At 43.7% G+C, this 16,381-nt stretch overlaps 1 long non-coding RNA gene across 1 annotated transcript; it reads right to left on the reverse strand.

The window, feature by feature from the left end:
- Positions 1-9,048: 9,048 nt before the first annotated feature.
- Positions 9,049-15,605, reverse strand: LOC136389584 (uncharacterized). The gene is made up of 3 exons (XR_010748317.1): positions 15,528-15,605; positions 14,717-14,818; positions 9,049-9,126 (listed from the first exon to the last, which is right to left on the reverse strand). It is a non-coding gene; the product is annotated as an uncharacterized lncRNA (long non-coding RNA).
- Between the last annotated feature and the right edge of the window lie 776 nt (positions 15,606-16,381).

Below are 16,381 nucleotides of genomic sequence, written 5' to 3' on the forward strand. Positions count from 1 at the left end.
CCCCTCCCACAGCCAAAGCTTTGTGGGAGCAAAGTTGGCCTGGGCACTGAGTATGGGTCCATGGCCTCTGCCTCAGGCGCTAGAATGGCTCCAGTTGTAACAGAGGAACAGCCCTAATGGGCAGAACATCGCCCCCTGGTGGACATGCTGGGTGGATCCCGGTCAGTTGCACGAGGGAGTCTGACTGCCTGTCTCCCTGCTTCTCACTTCAGAAAAACAAAAAAGGAAAAAATAGAAAAGTATGTTTTTAAATTATAATATATAGAAGATAAAAATGCAAGTGCAAACATTCCAAAAAGAGAGCTCAGTAAAGAGGACCGTGGGGAAATATGGAAAAAATGGGGAGAGAGAAAATTCTCAGCATTAATAAAACGAGACCACTCAGACTGAAGGGGCCTACAGAGTGCAAAGAGAAGGGAGAAGAGAGAACTCAAACCCAGACACGTTAGAACGACATATAAGGTTTTACAAACAATAGAAAACTCTGCAGCTTACAAAGAGAGACTCGTTGTCTTCCTGCATTTGATGTTCCTGTGGAAAAATTGGACATGTCAAAGCATTTATGGAAAATAAGTTATATTCTAGAAATGTATATCCAGTCACACTAACAGATGATTCAAATATCCTCAGGCAATCAAAGCCTCAGAAGCGTGCCATAAAATAACGCACATTGTAAACAGTTTGGACAAAGCAAGGAGATTCATCTAAGAGATGTTGCAGAAGAGAAATGAAATGACACTGACCATATGTCTTTGGTCTTCATTGTTTTTTAAGATGGTAATAACTTTAGAAAGAACTAGGAAAAAATTTTTTTAAATAATCCAGAATTACAAATAAAGAGTCTGTATGATACTAATATAGTAGAAGTTGTGTGGGCAGGAGGAGAAACACAGGTTGTAAGGTCCCACTAAAATTCATATCATGTTATGAAGAAGACATGGATTAATTACATAAAAAGAGAATACAGAGACATGGAAATAAGTAGGATAAATTGAAAAATGATTTAAGGTCATAAAAATCAGAATTAGTGTCAAATACATTAAATGTACAAAATTCACCAGCTAAGAGAAATATTGACAAAAAAGACTGAACAACAACAAAATCCATAGATAAGCTATTTACAAGGGAAACACCTAATGCGTGAAGATAAAAACTTTAAAAGGATGCCGGAGTGTATCAGGCAAAGTTGACACAAAAGAAAACTGGTATAGCTGTATTAATAGCACATGAAATAAACTTAAATAAAATGAATGATTGAGGATGGAGAAGGTAATATTTAACTGTAAAAAATTAAATTCAAGAGCATGTAGTAATTTTAAATTTCCATACATGTATTGAAATAGCTTTATAATATGGAAGCAAAAAATTCATAAAACTACAAAAGGAAGCTGATTAATAAAATGCCAAGGTGGGAGATTTCAATATGCCTCTCTCAATTATTAAAATAAGTCCAGAAACAAAAAATCTAAAAGGATGTAAGTGAACAACTTAGTTAACAAGATTGACCTAATGGCCATTAATTAGACCAACTTCCAATAATTAGATAATCATTTTTTTGCAACCATACAGGGAAATTTTCAGAACAGTATGCACTAGGATTTAATATTTAAAGAATAGATTTTGCAAAGATCATGATCTCTGACCATAAATAATAAATTGAAAATTAATTTAAAATATCCCTGTATATTTGGAGTTTAAAAACACACTCTATTTTAAAATTCATAAATTAAATAAGAAATAATATATTGATATATATATATAAAGTGAGAGGCAGGGAGGCAGAAGGCAGACTACCTCATCCTCCCTGAGCAGGATCCACCTGGCAAGCCCCCTACTGGGTGATGCTCTACTTATCTGCGGCCCCTGTTCTGTTGCTTGGCACTTGAAGTATTTCAATGCCTGAGGTGAGGCCATGGAGCCATCCTCAGCACCCAGGGCCAACTTGCTGGAACCATTTGAGCCATGGCTGCAGGAGAAGAGAGAGAGCAAGAAGGAAGAGGGGAAAGGGTGGAGAAGCAGATGGTCACTTCTCCTGTGTTCCCTGACTAGAAATTGAACCAAGGACTTCCACATGCTAGGCTGACACTCTACCTCTGAGCCAACTGGCCAGGGCCAAATAAGAAGTCTTAATAGAAATTTAAAATACCTAGAACTAACTGGTAATAAAATTATTTATTAAAACCTATAGAGTAAAGCTAATATTTTAAAACACTTTTTCAAACAAGAATATTCAAAAGTCATGAATCAAAAAGTTAGAAAATAAGAGAACACACTCAAATTAAAAATACATATATAATTTAAATAAAAACAGAAATGAGTAAAGTAGAAAACAAATCTTCAATAGAGAAGCCAATAAAGCCGAAATGAGATTGTAACACACTAGACACCTGTGATATGACTAATAGAAGGACTCAAATAATGGGGACATGGCTACATGTAAAGTAGGGATTCAAAAGATAATGAGAAAATACCTTCAACTATATACCAATAATTGTGAAAATTTAGAAAAAAAATTAAATTTCTAAAAGTAGACAACCAACCAGAGCTGACCCAAGAAATAAAAAGGTTAACTAGTTATATTCAAGAAATTGAAACAAATATACAAAAGAAATCAAAACAGTAATTGAAAACTTTTTTCCAAAGAAAAGACCAGGCATAGACAGGTTTACAGATGAATTCTACCAAATTTTCAAGGATCGAATTATTCTTTTTTAACTAAAGGCAATAGAAAAAGAGATAGAGCCTGACCAGGCAGTGGCGCAGTGGATAGAGCGTCGGACTGGGATGCGGAAGGACCCAGGTTCGAGACCCCAAGGTCACCAACTTGAGCGTGGGCTCATCTGGTTTGAGCAAAGCTCAGCAGCTTGGACCCAAGGTCACTGGCTTGAGCGAGGGGTTACTTGGTCTGCTGAATAAGGCCCACGGTCAAGGCACATATGAGAAAGCAATCAATGAACAACTAAGGTGTCACAACAGAAAACTGATGATTGATGCTTCTCATCTCTCTCTGTTCCTGTCTGTCCCTATCTATCCCTCTCTCTGACTCTCGCTCTGTCTCTGAAAAAAAAAAAGAGGTAGAATTCCCAACCTCAATCTAAGAGGCCAGTATTTATACCACACCTGTGAAAACATTATGAAAAAAGAAAATTACAAGTACATTACCCATGTAAACATAGGTGCAAAAGTATTAAATAAAATATGAGTATATTAAATCCAACAGTGTATAAAAAAATAAAATAGCCATTTCAAACTGGGTATAAACAAAGATGGTTTAATATTAGAAAACTCATAAATAGAATTTGCCAAATCAACAGAAAAAAACAAATGTTGGGACAATTCTCTATGGATCTCTCATGTTTCTGCACATCTTGTGAGCAGAAGCACCCATGATCTTTGTTCCAGATCAACTTTTCAAAGATCATTGCAGAGAAGATAGCCTTGAAAGTTATATTGTCTCTTTAAAGGCAGGTTTTTTACTACCCAGTATAATAAAGACAATGTCTTGTTCCAGGGGAAATGTTGGACAGATTTGCTTGTAGCCTGTTTTTAAAGTTTAGGTTTTCTGGGCTGTGATGTTAATCCACTACGTGGGCAGCATCCACCTGGGATCCCTGGGATGCTCCCATGGGGCTTGAGGGGCTAGAGCAACTGATGCGAACCTGAAGATCATACTGCCTGCTTCACCACAAGTAATAGTCCTGCATCTCTCACCCAAGAGTCTTATGTCTTCTGCCAGCATCTATAAAATGATGACCGTCTAACTTACTAGTTTGCAAAGAGGGTAAAATCTCACACCCTTTGTAACAATTACCATCTGAAAATGTCACAATAAAGCATGTGATAATATTCTACAACCATTTTTTTTATTTATTTTTATTTTTTTGTATTTTTCTGAAGTTGGAAATGGGGAGGCAGTCAGACAGACTCCTGCATGCACCCGACCGGAATCCACCCGGCATGCCCACCAGGGGGCGATGCTCTGCCCATCTGAGGCGTTGCTCTGTTGCAACCAGAGCCATTCTAGCGCCTGAGGCAGAGGCCATGGAGCCATCCTCAGCACCCGGGCCAACTTTGCTCCAATGGAGCCTTGGCTGCAGGAGGGGAAGAGAGAGAGAGAGAGAAAGGAGAGGGGGAGGGGTGGAGAAGCAGATGGGCACTTCTTCTGTGTGCCCTGACTGGGAATCAAACCTAGGACTCCTGCACGCCAGGCCGATGCTCTACCACTGAGCCAACCGGCCAGGGCCACCCATTTTTTATTTTAAAATTTTAATGGAAAAAAGTATTAAAAGTATTCATTTTAAAATTAGAAATACAATAAAAATTTTCACCGTAACTAGTTTATTCAAAATTGTATTTGAAGGTTTTAGCCAATGTAATAAGACAAGAAAAATACAGTCGTAAAGATTGGAAAGGAGGAAATAAAACTGTCATTGTCTATAAAGAACACTTGTCTGTAGATTCCTTTGAATTTATTGGCATATATATTGGGAAGTCTGAGAATAGGAAGAGTACATCCTCATTTGATTGTGTTTTCGTACACCAGCAGTGAACAATCAGAAAATGTAATTAAAAAGAAGACTCCGTTTACAACACTATCAGAGATTATAAAGAATTTAAGAACAAATCTAACAAAAATATCTGAGGTCTCTATAGGGAAAATAAAAACTTAAGACATATTTTTTGAAGACTTAAAAAATGGAGAATTATAACATGTTTCTTGATTGAAAGCTTAATGCTAGGGTATTTAATGAAACTCAATGAGATAATTGTATACTTTATATGAAATATTAAATGGCCAAGAATATTCTCTAAAGAAAAGAGAATGAGGCAGGAAGTCTTTCTGTATCAAATGCAATTACTATATATGGTGCTATATTAATTTAAATTGGTTGGTATTGACAGAAAAGACAAATTGATAAATAGAATAGAATAGGGAGCCCCAGAAACAAACTATGATGATGAAATGTGATGTCACAGGTGAGAAAAGGATTTTTCAACAAATATAGCTGGAAAATTTTAAACAAATGGAGTTAAAATAAAATTGGATTTATTCTCACATAACTCTCTCAAATAACTTTCTCTCTCTCTCTTACTCACATACATCAAATAACTTCACTTTTTAAACTTCACTCATTAAAGGATTCACTTACTTGCCTGACCCATGGTGACACAGAGGAGAAAGCGCTGACCCAGGATGCGGAGATCACCAGTTTGAAACCCCAAGGCCACTAGCTTGAGTGTGGGCTCATTGGGTTGAGCACAGGGTCACTAGCTTGAGAGTGGACTCATTGGGTTGAGCACAGGGTCACTAGCTTGAGAGTGGGCTCATGGGTTGAGCACAGGGTCACTAGCTTGAGAGTGGGCTCATGGGTTGAGCACAGGGTCACTAGCTTGAGAGTGGGCTCATTGGGTTGAGCACAGGGTCACTAGCTTGAGAGTGGGGTCACCGGCTTTAGTGCAGGATCATCACCATGATCCCAAGGTTGCTGGCTTGAGCCCAAGCTCGCTGGCTTAAGCAAGGGGTCACTGGGTTGGCTTGAACCCTCCAGTCAATCAATGAACAACTAAGTAAAGCAGCTATGAGTTGATGCTTCTCATCTCTCTCCTTTTTCTCTCTTCCTTCCTCTCTCTCTCTCTCTCTCTCTCTCTCTCTCTTAAAAAAAATAAAATAAAAATTCACTTGCATTTTTAAACTGAAAAAATTTTCATTTTATGAACTTGGGTGTTGGGAAAAAATTGTGAAGACACAAAACGCATTAACCATAAAAGAAAATTGAAAAACTTGACTATGTTAACATGAAGAACTTTTGTTTATCTATAAGAAAGAAAAGTGAAAAGACAAGTTGCAAATCGAGAGATTTCTGCGAAACATGCTAATTATAAAAGATTAGTATTCAGAATAGAGAAAGAAGTTCTACAAGTAAATAAAATAAACAGCAAATAAGCAAAAGGCATAAGCGGGCATATCTCAGAAAGTGGAATGTGAATAAACAATAAAATATGAAGAGATGCTTAACATTAATGATCATAAAATGAAAATCAAAATCCCAGTGAGATGTCATTTTATACACATTCAATTGGCAAAATTTTTAAAAAGTCTGACAGTATTAAGAGTTGGAAAAATCTATGCATCTGAAAGATTTCCTGTATTTTGCAGGTAGGAGTATAAATTGGTGCAGTCACCTTGGAAGACAGCGTCAATAAATAGCACAATACGCAAAAATGCTTTCCATACATATGCAGGAAGGGGATCGATGGCTTAGAAAGTACTTGGCATTACCTCCTAAAAACTGAACAGACAAATTCTTTTTTAAATATATCTGGTTCTTCTCTGTTCTTTGAAAGCGCACCACCTGGCCCCTCTTGGTGGGGTGGGTCGGGCCGCGGGTCTCGTTTTGGCCAATGAGTTGTGAGTAGAAGTGATACGTGTCCCCACACACCAAGGCACCGGAATGCTGACACCAGCTCCTTCAGAGCTCTCCCCCACCCTCCTCTGGCACAGCTACTGTCCACAGTTGGGGTGGTGACTATTTTGTCAGCCTAAGTCCTTGGGTGACTAGACTAAGCAGAGCCTCTCCCATTGCCTGCAAAGGGCGGACAGCACGTGTGAGAGAGGAGTCTGTGTGGTCTGAAACTGCTGAGACTGTCAGTGCCGTCACTGTGGCAGACCACAGCCCACGCCGACTGCTATCTGTGCAATAGGAGATGCGCAGAAGCCTGTTCCGAGCACACTAATTACAATGGCCTTGCACACAACCCAAATGCCTGTTCCTGAAAAGAGAATGAATGAATTGTGGTATATCTCTAAGTGGAATGTTATTCGGCAGCGAGGGTTTTAGCAGTGTAAATCAAGTGAAGAAGTCTGAAGATTTTCAGTATATAATTCTATATCAAGATGCCTTCTTATAGAATTAAGAACTTTAAAAGGCAAACAAATACTCTTTAAAAATATGTATAGGTATAATAACAGCATCTGAAAAAAGAAAGTAGAGAAATGGTAAGCACAGGATTCAGGATGGTGGATACCTGTGAAAGATAAAACTGCCTTGTCGGATGCAGGCGATTAGCAAGATCTTCATATTTTTTGGGGGGTGGAAAGTATTATGCAATTATCAAAAAGAACAAAGTAAGTGGCAGGTTATTCATGGGCTGATAATGAATGCTTTATAAACCAAGATTATCACTAATCCGTGATCCAATTCTGTACACCCAGTATTTTTAAAAACCATAATGATGTAAGTTAAGTGGTCCTATTATCACTATCTTTGTGAAAAGAGGGCTATCTGTGTGCAGGGGTTCTCAGACATCCAGCAGCTGAGTTACAATGTGGTTGTCCACCTCCATCCTGCATTAAATCCTGAGAGCAGGTGACCAGAAGCAAAAAGACCATCTTTTTATATCTATCTATCTATCTATCTATCTATCTATCTATCTATCTATCTATCTATCTATCTATCTATCTACCTATCTATCTATCTATCTATCTATCTATCTATCTATCTGTCTATCTATCTATCTATCTATCTGTCTGTCTGTCTGTCTGTCTATCTATCTATCTATCTATCTATCTATCTATCGGTTCCCGACCAGCCTGAGAGTTCAGGTATCATATTCCTTTTCCTATAAGGTCCTTAGTTACATACACAGTTAAAGGCTAAGCAGGAGACCATCATTTCTGCAGAAATCAAGAGCAGTGAACAAAATGCTCACCTGTTGGCCATCCTGCTCCTTTGTTCCTGCTCCTTCGCCAGGAGCCTTGCTCCTGGGACTGGGGACAAGATGGTACAGAAGAGAGCTCTGGGAGGCAGGGAAGTCACCATTGGCTGGGACATGGAGGCCAATACAGGGGTGCCCAGAACAGTGAAGTCTGTTGGTGGGAGAAGAGCTGACATTCAAGCTGAGGCCTAAGATACTAGTGGGATCCCTGCAGCTGAAGGATTGGGGCTGGGGAGGTGGGCGGGTGACAGAGAAGGAGAGTGTGTTTCAGGCAGGAAGCAGTGTGTGTGCACATCGAGTGAAGGAGGTTTTGAGCAACTATAAAGGCTGGGGTGGCTGGACTTAAGAGAGCAACAGGGAGAATGACCGGGGGGAATAGGAGGATGAATGGGTCATGGGGGCCTTGTGGGAGCTGGAGCTTTAGCCTGAGGGCGGCTCGTCACATTGGAGCCTGTCAATCAGGGCAGTAAAGCAGATTTGCATTTAGGAAGAGTGACGGCACTGCGACAGGCAGGATGGATTGCGGGCATATTGCAGGGAGATTATTCAGAGGGTGTATCAGGGTTCCCGCAGGAAACACGGGCACGCTCACAGAGCTTTATGGCATACAGTGGAAGGGATATTTACAGAGGGGTAGGCAGATGAAAGCAGAGGATGGATGGTGCAGCACTCAGGGATGAGCAAAGGTGCCAGCCTTTATTAGCACACCACGCCCACAGGGGGGGGGCAGGGCGATGGGAGGGGCCACCTAACGGAAGCAGTGGCTGTGGAGGTGGGCAGCCCCTGCCAAGACTGTGCCCAGCCGGGAGGGAGAGGGAGGGGAGAGCCCAGCTGCTGTGGCCTCAGCCCATGCTGCCCGCTAGCCTGACGTAACCAGAAGACAGATGGGGTGGGAACCTGGCCCACAACCTACAGAGCGCAGCCTCCGGGGGCACAGAGAAGGATGTGGAGGGGCCTAAGCTAGGAGACTGCGCCCAGGAAATAGAGAAATGGGAGGATTTGACAGCGATTTAGTAAGTCCATCCACGTTGGAGGCTTGGGATCAGTGGAGGGACAGGCATAGGAGCACTGCAGCCGTGCACCGTGAAGAAGAGACCTCCTTCACCCCTAACGTGGACATGGGGACAGCCCAGCACCTCCTCACTGCTGCCCAGGGGAACAATGGCTAAAGCCACAGGTCAGAATCAGCACGCCCAGGGCCACGCTTCACCAGTGGGCAGGGTCACTGTGTCGGGGCCCTTCCATGGCATGGTGTTCCCTCCCTCTTTCTTACATCCAGCAGCCTCCTCGGGCGGGCCAGCCCCGTCCGCGAGTGGAACGGGTCCGCGGAGCCAGGGCCTCTCCTCCGATCAGGTGTTCCACCCCGTGGTCCCGGGCGTGTGTATCTGCTCTGTAGGCCCCGCGTCTCCTCTAGGAGTGGAAGGGTTGGAGGAGGAGGAATCTTAGGAAATCTGATTGGGGCTCAGATCCAAGCCACATTATCCAATCCTCCACTTCCAGCAATAAAGCTCATAGTCTGAGCTCGGCTGGGTTGTCCCAGTTGTTAACCTCACAGCTGGTTCTGAGTTTAGAAAGTGGGTGCCATCCATGAAGCCCACAGTGTTCACTGTCGGTTGTCCACACACGTTGTTGTGAAACCTGTCACGTGCGTGTCTGATCAGCCCTGCCAGAAGGTCACCTTTCAACCAGCAGACGTCCACTAGTGTCCCGCACAGCGGGGAGGACCCTTAGATAGTACTCAGTCAGGAAGTCATCTTTTTAACCAAAAAGGTGAACCACGGTATTAGAGACACCATCACTGGTGGCTGTCACTCACTTCCCAGAGTTTATTGAAGAGAAAGTAAGTTGTATCCCAAACCACAGAGGGTTTTTGGTAGCAAATTATGGATAATCTAGAACTATGAACACGCAGCTGACGAAAGCTCTGAGCCATTGTATAGTGCATACACACGGGTGTGTGTAAACAACCGCTTGTCCGTGCGCAGTTCACCTTGTGTCCTCCATCTCCCGCACTGCAGCAGAGGGGACCTCGCAGAGACCTGGGTGGGGTATGGAACAGCGCAGGCCCAGGGTGGGATCGGCCCAGAAGGCAGAGCAGGCTGGGAAAGCCGAGGACCTGGACGGCATTCTTCAGTGCCCTAGCACAGAGGATTGGCAACACCGGGTTCACGCCATGCACCTGCAACTTGCATGAATAGGTTTGTAAACGAAGCTTTAATATGACAGCCCCACCAGTCGCTTTAAATTCATTCGTGCCTACTTGTGCCAGAAATGACTGCGTGACGCTGCAGCTCATAAAGTATTGGCCATTTGTAAAACCATTCTCTTGTCTTTATATGAAATCTAAAGTTCAAGAACCCCTTTGAGTATTATAGACAATTAAAGGTGTTTGGCTATCATATTTAAACACAAAAACCATCTAACTGAAGATAATGCTTATTCTATCCAAGAGCCTCACATTTAAATATGCTGGCGGAGCTGAGCTACAACCTCCCTCCCAGGTGTCCATCTGAAAACTCAAAAACATTTATTTGCAAAGACACGTGCACCCCTATGTTTGTTGCAGCATTATTCACAGTGGCCAAGACATGGAGACAGCCAAAGTGCCCTGTGATAAAGGATGGGATAAAGAAGATGTGGTCCATCTATACTGGAGAATACTACTCAGCCAAAAGAAAAGATGACATACTGCCATTTGTGACGACGTGGATGGACCTTGAGTATATTATGCTAAGCGAAGTAGTCAGAAAAAGCTAAGATCCAGGTGATTTAACTCATATGTGGGGTATGAAACAGAAACTCGTAGACACAGACAGCAGGGTGAGTGCGGTGGCTGCCAGAGGGAAGGGGACAGTGTTAGTAATGGGTCAAGGGTACCAAACATATGGTGATGGATGATTTGACTGGATGGTAGGCACAAAATACAATATACAGATCATGTATCATAGAAATGTGCCCTTGAAACCTATATGATCCTATTAACCAATGCCATCCCAATAAAGTTAATTAAAAATGAATAAAGTAAGTCTCTTGTAGACAGCAATAAATAAATAAATAAATAAATAAATAAATAAATAAATAATCGATCATGGGTGGTTAGTTACAAGAAGCAGGTAATCCCAGAGTCTTTGTCTCAGCATTTGTTTGTGGGCAAACCCGAACAAAGATCTGAGTGCAGCCTGACCAGACGGTGGCTCCGTGGAAAAAGTGTCAGCCTGGGACGCTGAGAACCCAGGTTTGAAACTCAGAGGTCACTGGCTTGAGTGCAGGCTTGTCCTGCTTGAATGTGGGATTATAGACATGACCCCATGGTGACTGGCTTGAGCCCAAGGTCCTGGCTTGAGCAAGGGGTCACTGGGTCTGCTGTAGTCCCCCGGTTGAGGCACATATGAGAAAGCAATCAATGAACAACTAAGGTGCTGCAACAAAGACTTAATGCTTCTCATCTCTTTCCCTTCCTGTCTGTCTCTCTCTCTCTCCCACTTAAAAAAAAAAAAAAGAAAAGAAAAAGAAAGCCTGACCAGGCGGTGGCGCAGTGGATAGAGCATTGGACTGGGATGCAGAGGACCCAGGTTCGAGACCCTGAGGTCGCCAGCTTGAGCGCGGGCTCATCTGGTTTGAGCAAGAGCCCACCAGCTTGAACCCAAGGTTGCTGGCTCCAGCAAGGGGTTACTCAGTCTGCTGACAGCCCATGGTCAAGGCACATATGAGAAAGCAATCAATGAACAACTAAGGTGTTGCAACGCGCAATGAAAAACTAATGATTGATGCTTCTCATCTCTCTCCGTTCCTGTCTGTCTGTCCCTGTCTATCCCTCTCTCTGACTCACTGTCTGTCTCTGTAAAAAATAAATAAATAAAATTTTAAAAAAAATTAAAAAAAAAAAAGGATCTGAGTGCATTTTTGATGTGATTGCAGGAAACACTGGTTGGGGCCTGGGGAAGCGAGACAGGAACCGATAAAGGGTACGCTACGGGCAACTGTGAGCCTTGGAGCTTGATCCCACTGAGGAATTCTGGGGCCTGTTGTGGGAAACATGCCTGAGAGTTTCCTCACTCAGGAGGCCAGCGAGCTGCACAAAGTCCCGTCGGTCACCGGCTAAGGACTGTGTTGTGTGTATTCTGCATTTGAGGACAGAACAAGAAGTCATCCGGCCGGAGAGCAGGTGCCAGGAGGTGGAATCAGGCCAGCGTGCACAGAAATGGGAGGGTTGCAGGAGTCCAGGCAGGGCACCAACCACACATCGCTGGTCCTCTACACCCTCACTGTCGGGCCCTGATGGCAGGAGTGCCCTGGGTGACAGGGGAGGGCACTGTGACTGATGATACTGCGTCAGACAAGCTGGAAAGGAAAGCTGTTGAGTACCCAGATATGTACAGTCCATCATCGTGATGACGGTGACATCGGGTCATGGAGTTTAACCACAGGACGTCACTAAGCATTTCACGTATGTCCACAATTGTGCGAACCAGGCGGCTTGGGCTCAGACACTCTGGCCTATGTCTGTCTAAACAGTTCAAATCTGGGACTGCTTTTATAGGGATATCACGTGGTCGGTGGGATTTTCCACTCTCCGCCTGTTTTTTCCTCAGCCTCATTTTTCACAAGTAAACCTCAATCTACAGCCATTGCAAGAGATAACCTCCTATCACAGTACTCTTCACCCTCCCCCAGTCTCCCACAGCGAGAACCACCAATGAAGAGGAGCTGTTTCTTCCCCGTTACCTAACCCATGACTGAACAGCAAGAATGACCCCAACAGGGTTCCTGCCGAAGTGTGGTTCTCAGACACCCTGCACAGAGGACTGGGGGGGCTTGTTTAAAAAAGCAGCTTTCTGGGCCCCACCAAACACCCCTTGAATCTGAACCCCTGAGCCTGAGAGAGAGCAGGAGCCACCTGGGTGATCGTTGATGGTAATGCACAACCTGGACGTGTGGTCCTCAGATCTCGCTACACCACGGACTCACCGAAGGAGCACGTATGGGTGGTGAGCACACAATGCAGTGTACGACCTGGACGTGAGGTCCTCAGATCTCGCTACACCACGGACTCACCGAAGGAGCACGTATGGGTGGTGAGCACACAATGCAGTGTACGACCTGGACGTGAGGTCCTCAGATCTCGCTACACCATGGACTCACCGAAGGAGCACATATGGGTGGTGAGCACACAATGCAGTGTATGACCTGGACGTGAGGTCCTCAGATCTCGCTACACCACGGACTCACCGAAGGAGCACGTATGGGTGGTGAGCACACAATGCAGTGTACGACCTGGACGTGAGGTCCTCAGATCTCGCTACACCACGGACTCACCGAAGGAGCACGTATGGGTGGTGAGCACACAATGCAGTGTACGACCTGGACGTGAGGTCCTCAGATCTCGCTACACCACGGACTCACCGAAGGAGCACGTATGGGTGGTGAGCACACAATGCAGTGTACAGACGGTGTGTGGTAGAATCGTGCACCTGAAACTTGTATACTTTTGTTAACCAGTGTCACCCCAATAACTTCAATTAAAAAGTGTTTTTGAAAGAGCATTTAACCACGACCCCCCCTTCATCTCTCGCACTCCCAATGCATAATTCCGAGACCAATTCCATCCGCTCCAGGAGTGACATCTGGTCGCCGAGGTGATCTAAAACTCCCCAGGGGAGTCCATCCAGGGTGCAGCCGAGTGTGAGAACAGTGACCTGACCTTCCGCTGATAGAGATGAAACCGTCTGAATGGTGGACTCTGAGGCTGGGGGGGGGGGGGGGAGTCTCTAATCTTTAAACAGTTTTTGAAAACAAGCCTTATTGGCTTTAGAAGGTTTATCCAAAACTCAATTTAGAGATAAGGACACTGAATCCTATAACATAAAAACTCAGTTACTAAATAGCTGATTAAATGTAAATTTCTTTTTCTTCATTCAACACAACATTCCTGAATACTCAGTGCCAATAAGCTAATCAATGCTTAATATATCATCTCTGATGAGGAATTAGATATGTGTGACTTAAATGTACCATCATCCCTATTGGCTGACTTGGAGTTTTTATATGAACTTAAGCTATACTTATTTTTCTTTAATTTTTAAAAACATTTCAATATTTCAATGTCCTGTCTAGTCCTTTTATAAACAATAAAAGCAAAATTGCGAGGGAGAGGCAAAAATGTAAAATGAATCTCAGAACAAGAATTAAGAAGTCCTCCAAACGAAAGACTCCCTTTCTCCCACCGATTTGAGAGAGAGAAAGAGAGAAACAGAGATTTGTTGTTCCACTTACTAATGCATTCACTGGTTGATTCTACTATGTTCCCTGACTGGGAATCAAACCTGCAACCTTGGCACATTGAAATGATGCTATAACCAACTGAGCTACCTGGCCAGGGCTTAAAATCACAAAGGATTTTATTTTTTTTATTTATGTATTCATTTTAGACAGGAGAGGGAGAGAGAGAGAGAGGAGAGAAAGAGAGAGAGAAGGGGGGGAGGAGCTGGAAGCATCAACTCCCATATGTGCCTTGACCAGGCAAGCCCAGGGTTTCGAACTGGCAACCTCAGCATTTCCAGGTCGACGCTTTATCCACTGCACCACCACAGGTCAGGCCCACAAAGGATTTTAAAAAGTAAAAGAATCAGATACAAAAATTTCCCTATACACAAATTGTACAAGACTGAAGTATTTTTGACTCATCTCAACATTTGCAAGTAAATGAAAACATTACCAACTGTAATAGACACATTTGGGAACTTGTGAGTATATATGTATTACCATCGCTTTGTATGTTTTTCCCCATGTGAAAATAAAAAAGTAACTCTAGTTTATTGATTCATTTTATTTTTTGAGATTGTGCCATAGAGCACCGCAGGGCAAGTCTCAAGCACTGTTATATTGTTTGCTTCCATGATATTTTGCTTTGCAGAAAATCACTAAAAGTGAAACAAATTCTGCTATTTCCCTTCAACTTCAGTGCACCCCACCTTATCTTCAAATAACCAGTGCACCCCACCTTAGTTTGAGATGAAGATAGTCCTACTCCCAAGGAAGGATGAGACCAACTCCTCCCCTACAGCCAGGACGAATTCGTTCTCCAAACGTGCGATGTGGCCACCTGAGAACCCCAGCAAAATCAGTTACGTACTGTCAAATGTACCAAGGAACCATAACTGGGTTTTGTTGGTAATAGAGCCTTCAACTTAAGGTCTTAAAAAATCAGTATGAAGGGGGAAAAAATAAAACCACTTTTTAAAGGAAAATTATAGGTTTCCTACAGGGCTGCTTGCTAAATTGCAAAAGTAATTCAATTGTGCTGTAATCAAAGTAGGTTTAGTCTGATTTTTCCTGGTGCCAAGAATCATTGTGTGTGTGTGTGTGTGTGTGTGTGTGACAGAGACAGAGAAAGGGACAGATAGGGACAGACAGGAAGGGAGAGAGATGAGAAGCATCAATTCTTTGTTGTGGCACCTTAGTTGTTCATTGATTGCTTTCTCAAATGTGCCTTGATGGGGAGGGGGGGCTACAGCAGACCGAGTGGCCCCTTACTCAAGCCAGCAACCTTGGGCTCAAGTTGGTGAGCCTTGCTCAAACCAGATGAGCCCGTACTCAAGCAGGTGACCTCGGGGTTTCGAACCTGGGTCCTCTGTGTCCCAGTCTGACGCTCTATCCACTGTGCCACCACCTGGACAGGCCCAAGAATCATTTGTGTCATGTGTTACACATTCTCAGTTTCTTCTTTATGCTTTCAAACTCCCCGTGAAAATCATTAAGTATTCAAGGTCTGTGCTCTTTCTATACCTTAGGTTTGACCCAAGGAAACTCACCTGGGCCATTGCTTGAAGCAATCCCTAAGCAGGCGGTGCAAAGCATTGAGGATGTGTCCAGTTCTGCCTGAAGTGTCTCCTTTCTGAAAACACTTCCCGTCTCCGGCTCCCCCTCTTCCATGCCACGCTGACCTGTGGGACATCTGCCTGGAATCTGGAGCAGCCCGTTTGGGAGACTCAGGGCAGGGGACGCTCCTGGCGAGAGTCAAAGGTGGCTCCAATTCTCTGTCACTTTATTCTATGGTTTCATGTCTGGTAAGTAAAAAATAAATACAGTACTTGATCTTTGTCTCGGGCTCCTGGCACAGGACTTCTACAGCCTTTGGAAACTCACTATCTCTTGTATGCTAATGAGATGACTTCTGGTTGGGGGAGAAAGGTGTCACCAGACAGCTTCAGGATGGGACTGGTTGTCACAAAAACCAACCACATAATTAGCAGGTTCAAGATCTCAGCCCCACTCCTCAACTTCCAGGGAGAGGAGAGGGCCTGGAGATTGATGTTAATCACCAAAGGCGAATGATTTCATCAAGCATACCTATATAATGAAACCTCTGTAAAGACAAACAAACAAACAAACAACCCTAATGGCCCTGGCAGGTTGGTTTAGCGGCAGAGCATCGGCCCAGCAGGTGGATGTCCTGGGTTCGATTCCCGGTCAGAGCACACAGAAGAAGTGACCCTCCCCCTTCTCCCTCTCTCTTTGTTTCTCTTTCTCTTCTCCTCCTGCAGACATGACTCCATTAGTTCAAGCGTGCTGGCCCCAGATGCTGAGGATGGCTCCATGGAACCTCCGCCTCAGGCACTAAAAATAGCTTTGTTGGGAGCATGGCTCCAGATGGGCAGAGCATCAG

This window comes from Saccopteryx leptura, chromosome 1 (genome assembly GCF_036850995.1).
Source record: "Saccopteryx leptura isolate mSacLep1 chromosome 1, mSacLep1_pri_phased_curated, whole genome shotgun sequence".
Lineage (NCBI taxonomy): Eukaryota > Metazoa > Chordata > Mammalia > Chiroptera > Emballonuridae > Saccopteryx > Saccopteryx leptura.